Source organism: Lipotes vexillifer, unplaced genomic scaffold, assembly GCF_000442215.2.
Source record: "Lipotes vexillifer unplaced genomic scaffold, Lipotes_vexillifer_v1.1 scaffold236, whole genome shotgun sequence".
In the NCBI taxonomy this organism is placed as follows: Eukaryota; Metazoa; Chordata; class Mammalia; order Artiodactyla; family Lipotidae; genus Lipotes; species Lipotes vexillifer.
Window position 1 is genome coordinate 1,317,008 of NW_006773295.1, and position 14,507 is coordinate 1,331,514.

Here is a 14,507-nt window from a genome sequence, read left to right on the forward strand (position 1 = left end):
GGTCGCTGCATACGTTTTCCTGCAGGTGGGCACACCCCGTCATACCCTCGCCCACCCCGACTGACACGCTCCTCTGGCACCTCTCAGCATACGCAGCAAGTGCACGGACACGCACAATCATGTGCCCACCTGGAAGGTAAGAGGCCTGTGGTGACCCTGGCAGCCCCGCCCCTCGCCCCTACTCCAGCCCAGAGCAGCAGCCACTTCTTGCTGCTCTGATGCAGGGGTTAGGGGACAAAGGGGATAGCTGGAAAAGGCCAGCCAGCTGCAGGGCCCAAGCAAGCCCTCTGCCTCCACAGATGGGGAAACCCAGGCCAGAGGGAGGCAGCACCCTCCCAGGGGCCACCCAGCAGACGGTGACTGGGTGAACCTGCCCCCTCTCCACTGGGCTACACTGCTTCCCACAGGCTGGGGCAGCTCTGGGCCAGGAAGGAGGGAGGCCAGCCACCTGGCACACCGAGGAAACCTGGGCTGGAAGCCTGGAACCTCCCCTGCCCCAGTGCCTGCTGTGTGACCCCAGGGGAGCTACTGCCCCTCTCTGGCCTTGTAATAGCGCTTCCATGATCCTTTCCAGGTCATTTTTCTCCAGGGTCCTGGCCAAGCCCAGCCCCACTTTGGGAGGTCCTCCCCACCCCTGGCCTTTCACCAGGTGCCCAGAAGCCCAGCCCCTCTCCAGTGCCCCCCCTCCCCAGGGACCATGCACCCCAGCATGCTTTTCAGCTGAAAAGGGCAGGCTGGGACTGCAGTGCTAATCGGGTGAGGGGTAGGCTGCCTGTTCTGGGGCCTCTCTAGACCCCATCAGCTGCCCTCCCAGCAGGGCTCTGGTTTCCGAGTGCTCGGATGGTGGACGACCGGGCAGCTCTGGGAGCTGAGCGGCCACGTGGCCCAGCCCAGGGGACCACAGAGGATTCCCCAGAGGAGACGGTATCCACGTGAAGGCCTCAGCTCAGCTTTTCTGGTGCAGCCCCCTGGATCATTTCATCCCTCACCTCTGGAGGACCAGCAGCCTAAGAGGCTGTCTTCACTTGGAGAGGAGCGATTTCTCTCTCTACACCCCCAGTCCCCCCAACCCACTGCCCATTCTCCCAGGAGCCCTGTGCCTGCTGCTGGGGCAGGTGGGCGGCTCCGGCGTGGGACATGGGCAGGGGCCAGTTCAGTATCCTCCACATCATCTACAAACAAGACAAAACAGCCCTGTTTTGGGCCATAAAAATTCTCTGGTCCCAGAGTAGAGCCTAACCTCCTTTACCTGGCCCTCAAGGCCACTATGACCTGTCCTCCCCGCCTCCCACCCCCATCTCTCCTAGCTCCCTCCTAGCGCTCCCTCCAGCCTGGCAGCCTCCCACCTCCAAACCTTTGCCTGTGCTGGTCCCTCTGCCTACAGCACCGCCACCTGATCCATTTTAACTCAGACTCTGGCTCCCCTCCTCTGGGCATGCCCCCTCACAGCCCTAATCACACAGAGTTGTAATTGCCAATTTTCATGTCTGTCTGTCTCCACTGGACTGTGAGTTTCTCAGGGGCAAGGACCATGTCTTATTTGTCTCTTTCTCCCCAATGCCTGGCAAACAGTAATCACTTTATAAATAGGTGTTGAATGAATGGCTAAATTAATCAATCAGTTATTGTCAGGTGAAGTGACGGAGGCCCAGAGAAGCCAAGCGTCCTGCACAAGGTCACACAGCAAGCTTGGAGACAGGACTGGAGCAGGTGCCTAAAACACTCATGATCTTCCCGTGACCCACCCCCCACCCCCCGCTTGGCATCATCCCATCTGCAGAAAGCCAGCGCCTCAGAGCCCCCGCCCCAACTCATTACTCCCCCAGCCAGGGACCATCCTGGGAGCGCTGCTCATTCTGAAACCCTATCAGCAAATCGGGCTGTTTATAAGCCCAAGGTCTTTTGTGACTTTAATAATAAAAAATGGGGGGAGGGGGGAAATGTCACAAGCCTCAATGATTAGAATGCTTCGGCACCGTCCCTGACGTGGGGGCTGATAAGACGCCTTATCTCGGAAGCACCCCTAGGAAAAGGTCCCCTCCACCAGATAACGCCCCCAGCTGTCGATATGCCCTTTCATAGCTGAGGCTTTAGATAAAGAAAATGTGACAGGGGAGGGGAAAGAAAGGAAGGAACTTTCCAAGTCCGAGGAGGAACTGAGTCTGTGCTGCTTGCCTTGGCAGAACAATGCGTAGCAGAAGGATGTCTAAAGGCTGTCTTTATTTTTATTAAAAGAACAGGGAATTGGGGCCTTTGGCCCTGCCCGCCTTTTGTCATCTCTCCCAGCCTGTCCGGCTGCAGAGGGTGTTGGGGAGCCACCCCCCACGCTGCCAGTGGGAACAGGGAGCTTGAAAATTACAACACGCATGTTAGTGCTAATAGTAGCAGTGCACATTGATTGAAAGCTTCCTCTGTGCCACGCCCCGTGTGCATCCTGTCTGTTATATCTCACAGCATCCTCCTAGCAGCTGCTGTGGTGGGTTCTGTTTTTAGCCCCACTTCACAGATTAGGAAATGGTCACAGAGAGCAGAAGTAATCTGCCCAAGGTCACACAGCTTTTGGGTGGCAGAGCCCGAGGGTGTCAACACGGCTCCACACTGTACGGCCTCCAGCCCCGGCTCCAGAAGCAAAGTCCTACTTCTCCCCAGTGCCCAAGTCTTTGGTTTTACTCCGGGAGGGGCTGGGGTCACAGAGAGGGAGATGAGAGGAGGGAGAGGGACCCTCAGGAATCCACCTACTCATCCCATAAACATTCATGGAGGACAACGCGAGAGGCCTGCGTTGAGCAGAACAGTACAGAGGTGGCTAAGGCAAGGCTCTGCCTCCAGGAGGGAGCTGTTTCGAGGCAGCTGTCATTTACCCAGCCATTCATTCACTCATTCATTCATTCAGGCAGCAAACACTCCCTGAGCATCTCTTGGGGGCCAGCCCCGTGCCATATGCTGGGAGTATGGAAATCGGTGAGAACATCCTGCCAAAACAGAATATCCAACCGGAAGTGACTGCCTACTCCCAAGGCCAGCCTGTTCAAAGCGGACTTCCCTGGCCTCTCCCTCCGGCCTCCAATATTTCTCTGAAGTGGCAGGTGGGCAGGACTTTCCCCCATGTATCCTGTAGGTCAGCAGTCTGCCCCTCACCAGACTGGGCTGGCCCTGGAGCACGTGGAATGCAGGGACGTACTTGGACTCCACAGCAGGAGGAGGCTGTGACCCTGTGAAGGCCATGAGCGGTGCCGCTGCCAGTCCCCGTCCTTCCCTCCTCCCTGAAGCTCCCTACTCTGGCCTCTGTGGCTCCACTCAAGGCCGAAGACCCGCTGTGGCTTCGAGGAGAAGGTCATGTGAGGCCTTCCTGGCGTCCCACGGGACTAGAAGTTCACAGTAGAGGGCCAGCCCCGGAGGCCTTGGGGTTGCACCTGCCAGGCACGGGGCAGGCACCAGGGTTCTGATTGGCTGAGTGACCTTAAGGAAGCGACAGCCCTTCTCTGAGTCTCAGTTTCCCTTGCTGAACCCTGACGGGCAGTGGCCCAGCCGATCGTAGGAGAGCCTTTGAGGGGATGTTACCATGTGGTTTTCAAACACAATCCAGTGCACTACCTGTGTGCAAGACACAGGGCTGAGTCCACATAGGGCAGGTCCTAGATGTAGTCTGTTCTTGAGGGATTTGGAATGTTGAGTCAGGAAGCCGGTAAAACCCAGCATGTTAAGTGCTGAGTGGACAGTCAGGACTCTGAGTTCCCTAAAAACAGGCGAAGGAGAAGCGTGCTATTCCCAGGGCCTCACAACCTTCACGGGGAGGGGGCGGGAGTCCCCCCCCCGCCCCGCAGTTCGCACCTCCATCCCCGGGGCTGCACTTGAAGCCTTGCTCTCCTTCACCCTGTCCTGGCCCCCGAGCCTCTGCCCCCAAACGCAGGGAAGAATTTGAAGTAGAGGCAGAAGGCCGAGGGCCTGGGGAGGGGAATGAGCATTGCATTGAGAGCCTGAAGAGCTGGGTCGGATCCTGGCTGTGTGGCCCTGAGTACCGCCTCCCTTCTCTGGTTGGGTCCCCACCACCGTGAGCCAGGCCAGCACAAAGCCTCAGAAAGCTCAGTGCCCCCTAAACCACAAGGGGCAGGGTTGGCCTGCCCTTGGCCAGGAGAGAAGGGTGGAGGGGCCCTTGCCCGAGAGTGCCATAGGGAACCTGGGTGCACAACCCTTCCCCCACGATGGGTGGATCCACTGTCTGTCTGTCTGTCTTTCACTCCTGTCTCTATGGCTGTTGCTCACTCCATCTGCCTTCCTATCCTGGCGCTTCCCTTCTTCCTCCCTGCTGTCTCCTTTCTCACTCCCTTCCTGACCCCACTCTCCCCTACCCCTTCCCCCTCCAACCGGCCCCAACTCTCTCTCGCAAGGCAGCCAGAGTAGAGGCCCTCCCCCACCCCCTCCTGCCGCTCCCTCCCCCATTCCTGTTCCAAGCCTGAGCCCGAGGCCTTCCAGGCGACCCTGTTAATAATTAAATGTTAATCTAAAAAGCAATTTGAGCTGCGGCTAGGCAGATCTGGTTAGAGATTGCATTAGCATGGAGGAGGCAGGGTAATTTTCTTTAACCCCTCTCCTGATCTCTCAAGCCCGGGAATCTTCAAGTCACACTGGCACTGCTGATTAAACTGGTGCAGGGCTTGGCTGTGGATAAAGGGGCCTGTGAAAAGTGATTATTTCCCACTGCCATTTGGGCTGCAGCACCAGAAAGGGGAGTTTCACTTTCTTTTTTTAAGGTTGGGGGAGGGGGGTGGCACTGGCCCCTTCCAGAGGAGGCCTCATCTACTGCCAAGTATTACCACTGCATCGATCCCCACCCCCAGAGGCCGGAGGTCTCTCTAAAATGCAAATCTGGCCACTGAGCATAACCTGGCTCCCTCTGTTCCTAGGACAGAGATGCCAGCCTCCTGCCTGGGGGACAGCACCCCTCCATTTAATCCTCACTCATAGTTTCTAGCACCTTGTCTGGGCCCTACCCTGGGCAGACCACTGGAGCCACAGATGCTGGTGGCTCTGGGCTGCAGGGGAGGCCAAAGAGTGAACCACAAGCCACGAGTTCTGAATGGCAGGCAGCAGAGTCCAGAGGCGGGCATCCCTCAAGACATGCCTCTCACCTGCACACTTGCAGGCCTTTGCCCATGCAGTCCCTTCTGCTTGAAGCCCTTGAAATTCTACTCAGCATTCCCCTGAAGCCCAGGTTCCTCCAAGGCTTCTTGGAGACACACGAGATGCCCGATAAATGTCTGATGAGTAACTGGAGTGCCCCGAGCGGCTCTCCCCGATCCCTTCTCCATGGGTTCACGGTGCCACGACCAGTGCTTGTCAACAGTAGGCCCTCAGGAAACCCTCTCATGAAGGAAGGATGAGCGAGAGGCTGGCCCAGGGAGCTAGGGCAAGGCGGGGCTCAGGAAGTATCCGGCTGGGACACAGGGCTGCGGGCTGGGGTGGGCGGCGGTCCCCAGGCCGTTCAGCACCATGGCCAGCTCCCAGCTCAGGCACCCTGGAAAAAGGGGCGGGGCGGAGCCTGGGAGCCTAGCTGTCAGTCGCCATGGGAACTATCTTGACGTGATCTGCCCTGGGCAGCACTCCAACCTACAGAGATGACCACGTGACAAATTAAGCACCTACTATGCGCCAGGTCCTGTGCTAGATGCTGAGGCAGCCGCCAGGAGAGGGGTGTGTGTGTCAGAGGGGCAATTACAAGGCAGGTGACAAGTGTACCCTTGATGGAGCCACCCTACCTAGCTTGGGGGCTGTCAAGACAAAGGGACAGCCCCACTGCCTCATAAGGAAGGTGACAGTATTGTGTCCCAGGCTTCAGAGCCAGATGCCTGAGCTTTGTCTCTTAATTAAATCCCAGCTTTATCCATTAAGTCTGGCCTTGGGCAAATGCCTCCATCTCTCTGAGCCCCAGTTTCCTCGTCTGAAAAAGGAGTTAATTCCTTACCACAGCTTAGTACAAATAAAGTGCTAGGGTCACAGTAGTAACTCCCTAAGTGGTAGCCATGTTACTAGTATCATTTATGATTATTATCAACAGGTAAGTAGGAAACAGCCAAGTGAACAAGGCAAGGAGGAGGGGGTTCCAAGCAGAGAACTACACAGACGAGCTTTTGGAGACCTGAAAGAAATCAGTGAGGGTGGAGAACCTGAAGCAGCTCTGGGTTGCTGGAGAAGACCGAGAGCATCCTGTCCTGGCCTGGCAGGGTCACCAGCACAGAGGGGACAGCGGCAGGGTCCCCCAAACCTCAAGGTGGGGAGAGCTGCTTTCTGTGGACACGTGCTGGGTCAGGGCAAGGAGAGACTAAGAGCAGGTGCTGGGTGCTCACAAAGGCTCAAAAGCCGCCCCATCAGTGATGGGGTGAGATGGGCAGTCACTGCCACCAGCAGCAGACCTGGCTGGCTCTATCCCAGAGGCCCCCACCACAGTACCTAGGGAGCGAATGAGGGGCTCACTCGCATGAAAATGAACCTCCCGGAAGCCCTGGCCGGAGAGCAAAGCCCCCAAGTCCCAGAACCCCCTGGCCAGTTTCCCTGAGAGCCTTCTCTGAGAGCCAGCTCCCAGGGGCGGAAGTCTGGGGCGGGGTTCCATCCTACAAGTCATTTGTTCCTCTCCTAGTTCTGGCCTTGGCTCTTCAATGACAAAGTGGCAGTCACCTTCCAGCAAAGGGGTGGGGCGTGCGGTGAAGCCGTAATCAATACCAAACGTCATCAGCGCTGTGATGCTACTACACTGGGGGCCGGGGGAACCCTGCAGAAAGGCCCAACCCGGTATTTTTGGAGGAGGGCATGGACCCTTCCAAGAGGAGCTGCACGTTACCAGATGACTCTAGGGATAAGGCGTCTGGAAGAAGAAACACTGTGTGCAAAGGGCAGAGGTAAGGTCCACTGTAGAGCCAGGAAGGGCTGGATGCGCCCAGCCATCCTCCCACCTATCCAGGTCCCTACATCCACAGTTCAGGGTTAACCCAGCAACGGAGAAGGAGAAAATCTAATACTCAGGGCAATAACAGGAGCTCGTTTTTATTTTTAGTGTTCCCCATGGGCTCAGCACTTTACAGACATCACCTCATTTAACTCACCCCAGGCCTGGGAGGAGAGAGATGATTACCATGGTGTGTGTAGCCCGTGAGGAAACAGAGGCCTGAGGAGGGGGAGGGGCTGGAAGAGGTGGGCCTGGGCCAGACGGGCATGAGGTTTAGACCCTGGGGGGAGGGGAAGAATGATGGAAGATTGGGCCCTGGCAGGACGGGCCAGGAGTGCTTAGGAGAGAAAAGCCTAGGTGGGGGTGGCCGGTGAGGGCTAGTCTTTAAATCAAGGATCAACAGATGCTTCTGGGGGTCAGGCTGGGGCAGAAATCAGTAGAGCCTTCCAGGCAGGGGTGGGGGAACAGGGCAGGGCACTTGGGACCAATAAGAGCACAAACAGGAAAGTATTAACCCCTGAGAGGCAAACCCCACTTCTGTGTGGGCCAGGTCTCACCATTCTGCCCTTGCTGTGAGCGAGGCTGGGGATGCAGTGTCCCTAAGCCCTTCTCTGGTAGGGGAGCTCCCTCTGTGTCATCTGGCCACAGGGCGCCATGATTTTAGTGCTGGGGTGCAGGGGCCAGACCACCTGGGTTCAAACCCCAGCTGGGCCAGAGCCTCCCCTACCTCTGGGGAGTTTGATTTTTCCTCTTTGTGCTTCTCTGCATTTATAATTTTTCTATGGTAAATATGCCATCATTTCTGTTTTCTTAAAAATAACTTTTCGGAAGGGATTTCAACCACTGACCACCTGGACACAAAGCTGGGGTGCTGTACATTCACTGACTTGACAGGGAGACAGCGGCCAAGGAGGGTAGAGGTGGGCCGGGAGAGAGACAGGAGGAGGGGAAGGCATCGAAATCCAGGAGTGGAGAGACAGACAGATGGAAGCGTATCGGGTCTAGCCCAGCTTCCAGCAGGTCCTGCGGACCACTCTTCTGCAACAGGCCCCTGGTCCCACCCTGCGCCCCATCACCGACAGGCCTCCACTCGGGCCCCTTCACTCCACACTCCACCCTGCAGGGGCCAGGCTGAGCTTTCCTATATGGAACTCACTGCCTTCCCCACTCAAAACTCCCCCACTGGCCTCCAAGGCATTTCTAACAATATCCTCTGCGGCCCTGCACGTACCCCTTCCTCACTCCTTGCCCGGTCTGTCACTCTCGCCTGGTGCACCTGGTCCTCTCACAGGCTGACCCTGGTCTCACCCCAGGGCTTCTGCAATTACAGTTTTGTCTCTACCTAAATACTCTAGATCCAGTGCTCTCTTATAGAAATACAATGTCATTATAAATTTTCTAGTACCCATAGGGGGAATTATGTTTAATAATATATTTTATTTAATCCAATATATCCAGAATAGTATCACTTCAACATGGAAGCAGTATTCAAAAATTACTAACGCGGTATTTTATGACCTTTTTTCCATAGTAAGTTTTTGAAATCTGGGGTGGATTTCACACGTAGAAGCCATCTCGGTTCAGATGGGGTGGCACTCTCTGTGCCAGCTCCGTCCCCTCATTCACACCTCAACTCAAACATCACCTCTGCCAAGAGGCCCTCCTTGATCACTCTGTCTAAGCTGGCAACCCTCTGCCCTGGCCACTATCCTGTCACCACTGTAGTTCCTTCACTGTCATTACCACTTTGAAATGATCTTATTGAGGAATGGTTTAGCATCTACCTCCTGTACTGGAGCACAGACTCTGCTGTGTTTGCACACTGGGGCACACAGTAGGTACTCAGGGTGAGCAGGTGGTAGGGGGTGGAGGTGGCAGCCTGGGGCCCTCGTCTGCCTGCCTCATTCCAAATTCTACTCTCAATGACGAGAGGCAGAGGCCTGTGTGTGTGTGTGCGCACATGTGGGGGGGGGACGTGCACACACACACGCACACATAAAGACCTCCCCCTCCCCCTGCTTCTGAAAAGCGGGCCCAGAAGATGGGCCTCCTTTCAAAATCAGCCCGGCGCAGAAAAACGGCTGTGACAGCACAAAGCCGAGATTGAATCAGCGACGGGGCCGATCGCCTGGTGACGGTTACAAATGATCTGATGTGGAAAAGACGGGATCAGATGTGTGCAGAACAACGTCTGCTCCGGCCCCTACACGCCAGACAATGGGCTGCTGGGTGGGCAGGCGAGCGGGCAGGTGGCTCCAGAAGCCCAGGCCGGAACGTGCCGATCGGTGCAGGGCCCAGGCGAGACTTGGCCGTGTCCCTGCACCGACTCACGTGAGGTCTGATTGACCAGGACGGTCGTTCATGCCACGCAAGACCAGACCCTCCCCAAGTGCCCTACACCTGGGAGGGATGGCCCCAGTGTGAGACCAAGTCCCCAGCTCTGGGCAGCTGGATGATGGCCACATTTTTCTTGATCAGACTTGTCATTTCCAAACACTAAAAGAGAAATATTACTTTTGTCATAGGGGAGGAAAAAGAACTTTCTCCCTACTTCTTGTACCCCACCGGCCCCCAGCTTCTGCTCTCAGAGCCAGGGGCCATGCCCCCTTCACACACAGCCACAGAAGCGGCTCCCACCTACCCCCAAGGGGCGGGGCAGGGCAGGGGTTTGAACCTCTGAGGGTGGAACTCCCTGGCTCTCAACGACATCGTACTGAATGTCGTCCCACCTTGACCCTCTCCACAGCCCCCTGGCAGGAGGCTGGGTCCGGAGAGACTGCCTGGCTTGCCCAGGGGTGCACAGCCGGGAGGCGGCCGAGCCTGGGGCCTCACAGACCCAGCTCTAGTCTTCCCACACTGAGGCCAGGCACAAAGCAGATGCTCAACAAATCCGCACTGAACAGAGGATACACTGGGGCCTTTCTTTCCCAAACACTCCTTGCATGCCCGGGGCTCACAGTCCTCTCCAGTCATCTGCCCTGGCCCCTGGGGTCTCTCCCCTCCTTGTTTCACTGAACAGTTTACCACTTCAATCCAACACACCCCTCTGCACGTCTGGAACACCCGGGACCCCAGAGGACCGAGCGGGTGTTTGTCAACGCAGGTGGGTGAGCGGCACATCGGGTGGGAGGCCACGCAAGCCCCATCCCAAGCTGTGTCCTGGAGGCGCGAGGGCTGGGAATCCTCTGGAAGAGGGGTAAGGCTGCTTCCTCACAGGTCTGAGCAAGGGGCTGCTTCAGCTGGCAGCGACCACATGCTGAAGCCACGTCCCAAGCTTGAGCCCATCCTGAGAGGTGCGGGCACAGCCATGCCTCCCATGCTCCCGGGGGACAGAGGACAAGGGTTTGTCTGAGGCCAGCTGGTGGGGTGGGGGCATGAAGCTGGGTCTGCTGGACTCTCAGGCCTGTGGCAGGGCCATGCCAAGGGAGGGCTGGGATTCCAAGTGGGCACCCAATGTCCCACCAGCCACCCCTGGGGGGGGCACTGGGTCACTGCCCTCAGGGGGCCACCATGGCCCTGAGTGGTGGGCGTGACTGTAGGCCGAGGCTGATGCCAAATAACCTGAGGCCAATGAAGTTAACCCCCTACCACCACCACCAGGACGGCGGCCTGCTGGTCCTCACTGTCCAGACCTGCTAGACACTGCCCCCTTCACCCCGGACCGGTGGCATCCAGGAAGGGCCAAACAGCACTGCAGCTAAAGCACAAACCCAGAACTGCTGTGTTTGTACCCCAGCCCTGCCACTTATCAGTGGGACTCTCTTGAGTCTGAGTTCCTTGGGGCCTCAGTTTCTCCACCTGAAAAATGGGGCTAGAAACCTCCCCTCCCTCACCCAGTCGTGGCGAGGACTAAGCCGGGTGATCAAGTACTGTCACTCGATCAGGGGCAGAGGCTACTCTGTTGCCCACTTAGCAACTTCAAATCCACTGCCCACTAGGTGCCCACCGTGCTGGCGATATCCACCCTCAGCTTTCACCATCATGGACCAGAGAGGAACGCAAGGGGCTTGCAGAGGTGAAGGGATTTGCCTGTGGTCCTGCAGGGCAGGGGGAGGGGGATGGGGAGGCGTCCGCAGCCCTGGCCTGGGGACCCTTGAGCCCCAAGATCTTAAGCCCCAAGTCCTTCCAGCACAGTTTCTCCTTCAACTCCCAGGGACAAGCCCCAGAGATGCCCAGGTGGGGGTGGGAGCGAGGGGATGGCTCCAGTCCCAGAGCCTTGCCTGAGTACCAGCTGTGCGCCAGGCTGCAAGGACCTCAAGAATCAGACACAGCAGGCAGGATCAGCCGCGCCCCAGCAATCCCGACCCTGGGTCAGGCGGGGCTTCGCGGGAGCCTGCGGAGAGGGCTCATTCCCAGGACGAGCAGCTTCCCGGCAGGGAGGGCCCCGAGCCCCTTGACTGCGTGCTCCGGGGGCAAGGGCAGCCCCTGGCTCGGAGCCCAAAGGCCCCCAACAGGGGATCCTCTGACGAGCCAGGACTTGGAGGGCCAACTGAACCGTGTGGGGCTAGGAGGGACCCCACCCCGTGGGCAGGTGCCAGAGGTAGTACTTTGCAGTCATTCACCTACCGAATCTCCTAACCTCCCTGCGGAAGGGACCATTATTATCCCAGTCTTCCAGGAGGGGAAACTGAGGCACAGAGAGGGCCAAGTCACTTGCCCAAAGCCATCCAGTGAGGGACTGACGGATCAGGATCTGAACTCATCTCCACGTGGCTCTGCGATCCTGACCACCACACCCACACAGCCCTCGGAACAAGACAGAGCGCTGGGCAGGGGTGGGCAAGGGCTCCAGGGCTGATCACTCTAGGTTCAAACCCCAGCTCTTCCTCTCCAGCTGTGCAACCTTGGGCAGGTCAACTAACCTCCGCGTGCTTCAGCTTCCCCATCTGAAGAAAGGGGTTCAGATCAGTGAGGCTGAATTCTGGCATACGATGAATCTCATGCGTTTATTAAATTGTAAAAGAAAAGAAAAAAGTAAAGAACGTGAAAGCCGGTGGACTTAAGACAGTGCCCAGCCAGGTGTGGGGACAGTCAGGTCGCTGGGCCTAGGGCACATTTTGGCCCTGGGTCGTGGGCTCAGCCTGGCCCGGCCCAGCCCTGCCAGGTGGGTGCCAGGCCTGGGGAGGGGTGCCAGCGGTGTCTCCCAGCCTCGCCGGGGCATGCGCCAGCACATGCGTGTGCGCGGCTGTGTGTGTTGCTGCAGCAGTTTCTATGCAAACATGTTAATTTGTTTTCATTTTGTGTTTTTTTTCCTCTCGCAGGATAATTGGGTGAGTTTGAAGTCTTGGCGAGGCTGCTGATTATAGCTATTTGGGTGGTGCCCTCGTGGGGCTCGGGCCCTGCCTCCTGCCTTTGGCAGTGAAGGCGGTGTCTGGGGGTGCCTTCAGGGGTGCGTGGAGCTGCCACTGCGTTCTGGGGACTCTTGTTGGCTGGGGATGGGGAAGGCAAGACATCCTGGGAGCCCCAACATTCCCGCCACCCATACAACACCACATCAGTGAAGGGTACAAATCCTGCCCACAAACATCTTTTCTGTGCTCTGTTTGCTGAAGTAAAAAGAAATTGTGACATGGTTGCCAGTACTGAAAAGCAAAGAACTAAAATTCCATCTAAAATACTCATTGTCTGGTTTCTCTTGAAAACAAACTAAAGCTGGCAGCTCTGGAGCCCACGTTCCCACGAGGCCCAGTGGCAGCTGCTTTGTTCATTGTGTCACCTGGCTGGCCAATGTGGGTACCTGAGTTTTCCACCCGGGAGCAGGGCACAGGCTTTGGGATCGGATGCTCCAAGGCTCCAACAGAGGCTCCGCCCACAGAAGCTGTGTGACCTCAGCCGGCATCTGCCTCCCTGAGCCTCCTGTCTCATCCGTAAACCCCTGCCTCGCCCTGGGAGGATTAAACCGAGATGGCAGAGCTTTCAGGAGCATAGTAAGGGCTTGGAATTGTTGGCTACCTTGGGTAGAGGAGGGAGAGCTGGGGTCGGACCTGCCTGCTCCTCGGATGTCCTGCACTTGACCCCATCCCCAGACATGCAGCCTTGTCACTGATCTGTTTGTATCTGTTTCTTCCACTAGGCTAGGCAGGGACCTGGTCCTGATGGTCAGGGCTGCATCTTTGTTTAGACTTCACTGAAGGCCTACTACATGCCACACCGTGGACGGAGAGTTTGGAGAAAGAGACTTGGGGCTGTGGCATTGGTGAGCAGAGTACAGGCCCAGAGGAGGGACTTGGAGCCCTTTAGGGAAGAGGAGAGTTGGAGTCACCCCTGAAGAGAAGGCATGAGTGTGCCCGCATGAGCGTGGGGTGGGGAAGGCGCTCCCTGTGGGAGCCTCGGCCTGAGCAAAGGCACAGAGCAGGGAACGACCTGGTGGGTGCAAGCTGGTCCCAGGTTGCTGGACTATGCCATGGGAAGCCAAGTGGCCTTTGGGGGCTTCCTGTGGGTGGTTCTGGGCCTCCCACAGGGCTGGAATCACAGACGGCACTTGGTCAGTGTCTGCAGGCCAGGTGGGGATCAGAAAAACACTAAGAGCTGGGCTTTCTGGGAAGCTACCTTCCCTGTGTTCCTGGGCTCCTTAGGGCCCTGGGACCCTGGACAAGCCACTTCAGCTATCTGAGCCTCAGTCTGCTTACCTGCAAAATGGGGCTACGGCAGGGACACAGTGAGCCAATCCCTGCCATGTGCTTGTGCTCCTAAGAGTTACCCTCACATCCCTGCCACCCACCCACTGCCTTGTCCTCTCACCTCTCCCAGGAGGTGGTAGGGGTGCCGGGAAACCCCAGGCCACGTTTGTGCAGCCTGAGCACGTGCAGGCACTGAGCTCGGCACATTACCTGTCCCCTGGTCCAGCATCCCTGATGGTCCCAGGGGTGGATTCTATTTCATTCTCATTTTTAAGCCAAGGGGATCAAAGCTCAGAGAAGGTTTAATGGGTAGGGGCAGCCCTCAACAGGTCCCGGGCTTGGTCTCCACTAAAGCTGCAGCTGCTAGCCCAGAGCCTGGCCAGGATGGGGATGGAATGGACGCCTGGTACCCTGTTGCCCAGGCAACAGAGACAGCCAGCAGCCTTCCTCAGGCCACCCCGGCAACTGAGGCGGCACCTCAAATTGCAGCTCTGGGTCCAGGCCCGAAAGGCAACTCCATGGGAAGAAAAGGCTTTGAAGTTGGCCAAATCCTGGCACCGGGACCAGCTGTGTGACTATGACAAGTGGTCTGTCCTGAGCCTCAGTGTCTTCACCTGTAAGTGGGACTATTGCCCTTGACCTGCAGGGATGGTGGAGTGTCTGGCCCAGTGCTGGCGCACAGTAGGCCCACAGCAAACCAGGTTAATGGCTGCCCTTGGCTCCTCTAGCAGCCGGGGCCCCCAGAAAATAAGAGGCAGGCCAATAATGGTGAAAGGAGGTGGCAGGGAGAAGATGACAGGCTCCCTGGCCAGTCCCTTGGGGATGGTGGCAGGCCTCTGTGGAGGATTCAGGCCTCCCCGGTCACACAGGGTGGCAGCTGGCAGCACCCCCTCCCCCACTGAGCACCACACAAAGGGGCCTCTATTCCTGCTCTGAGCATTTGTCCC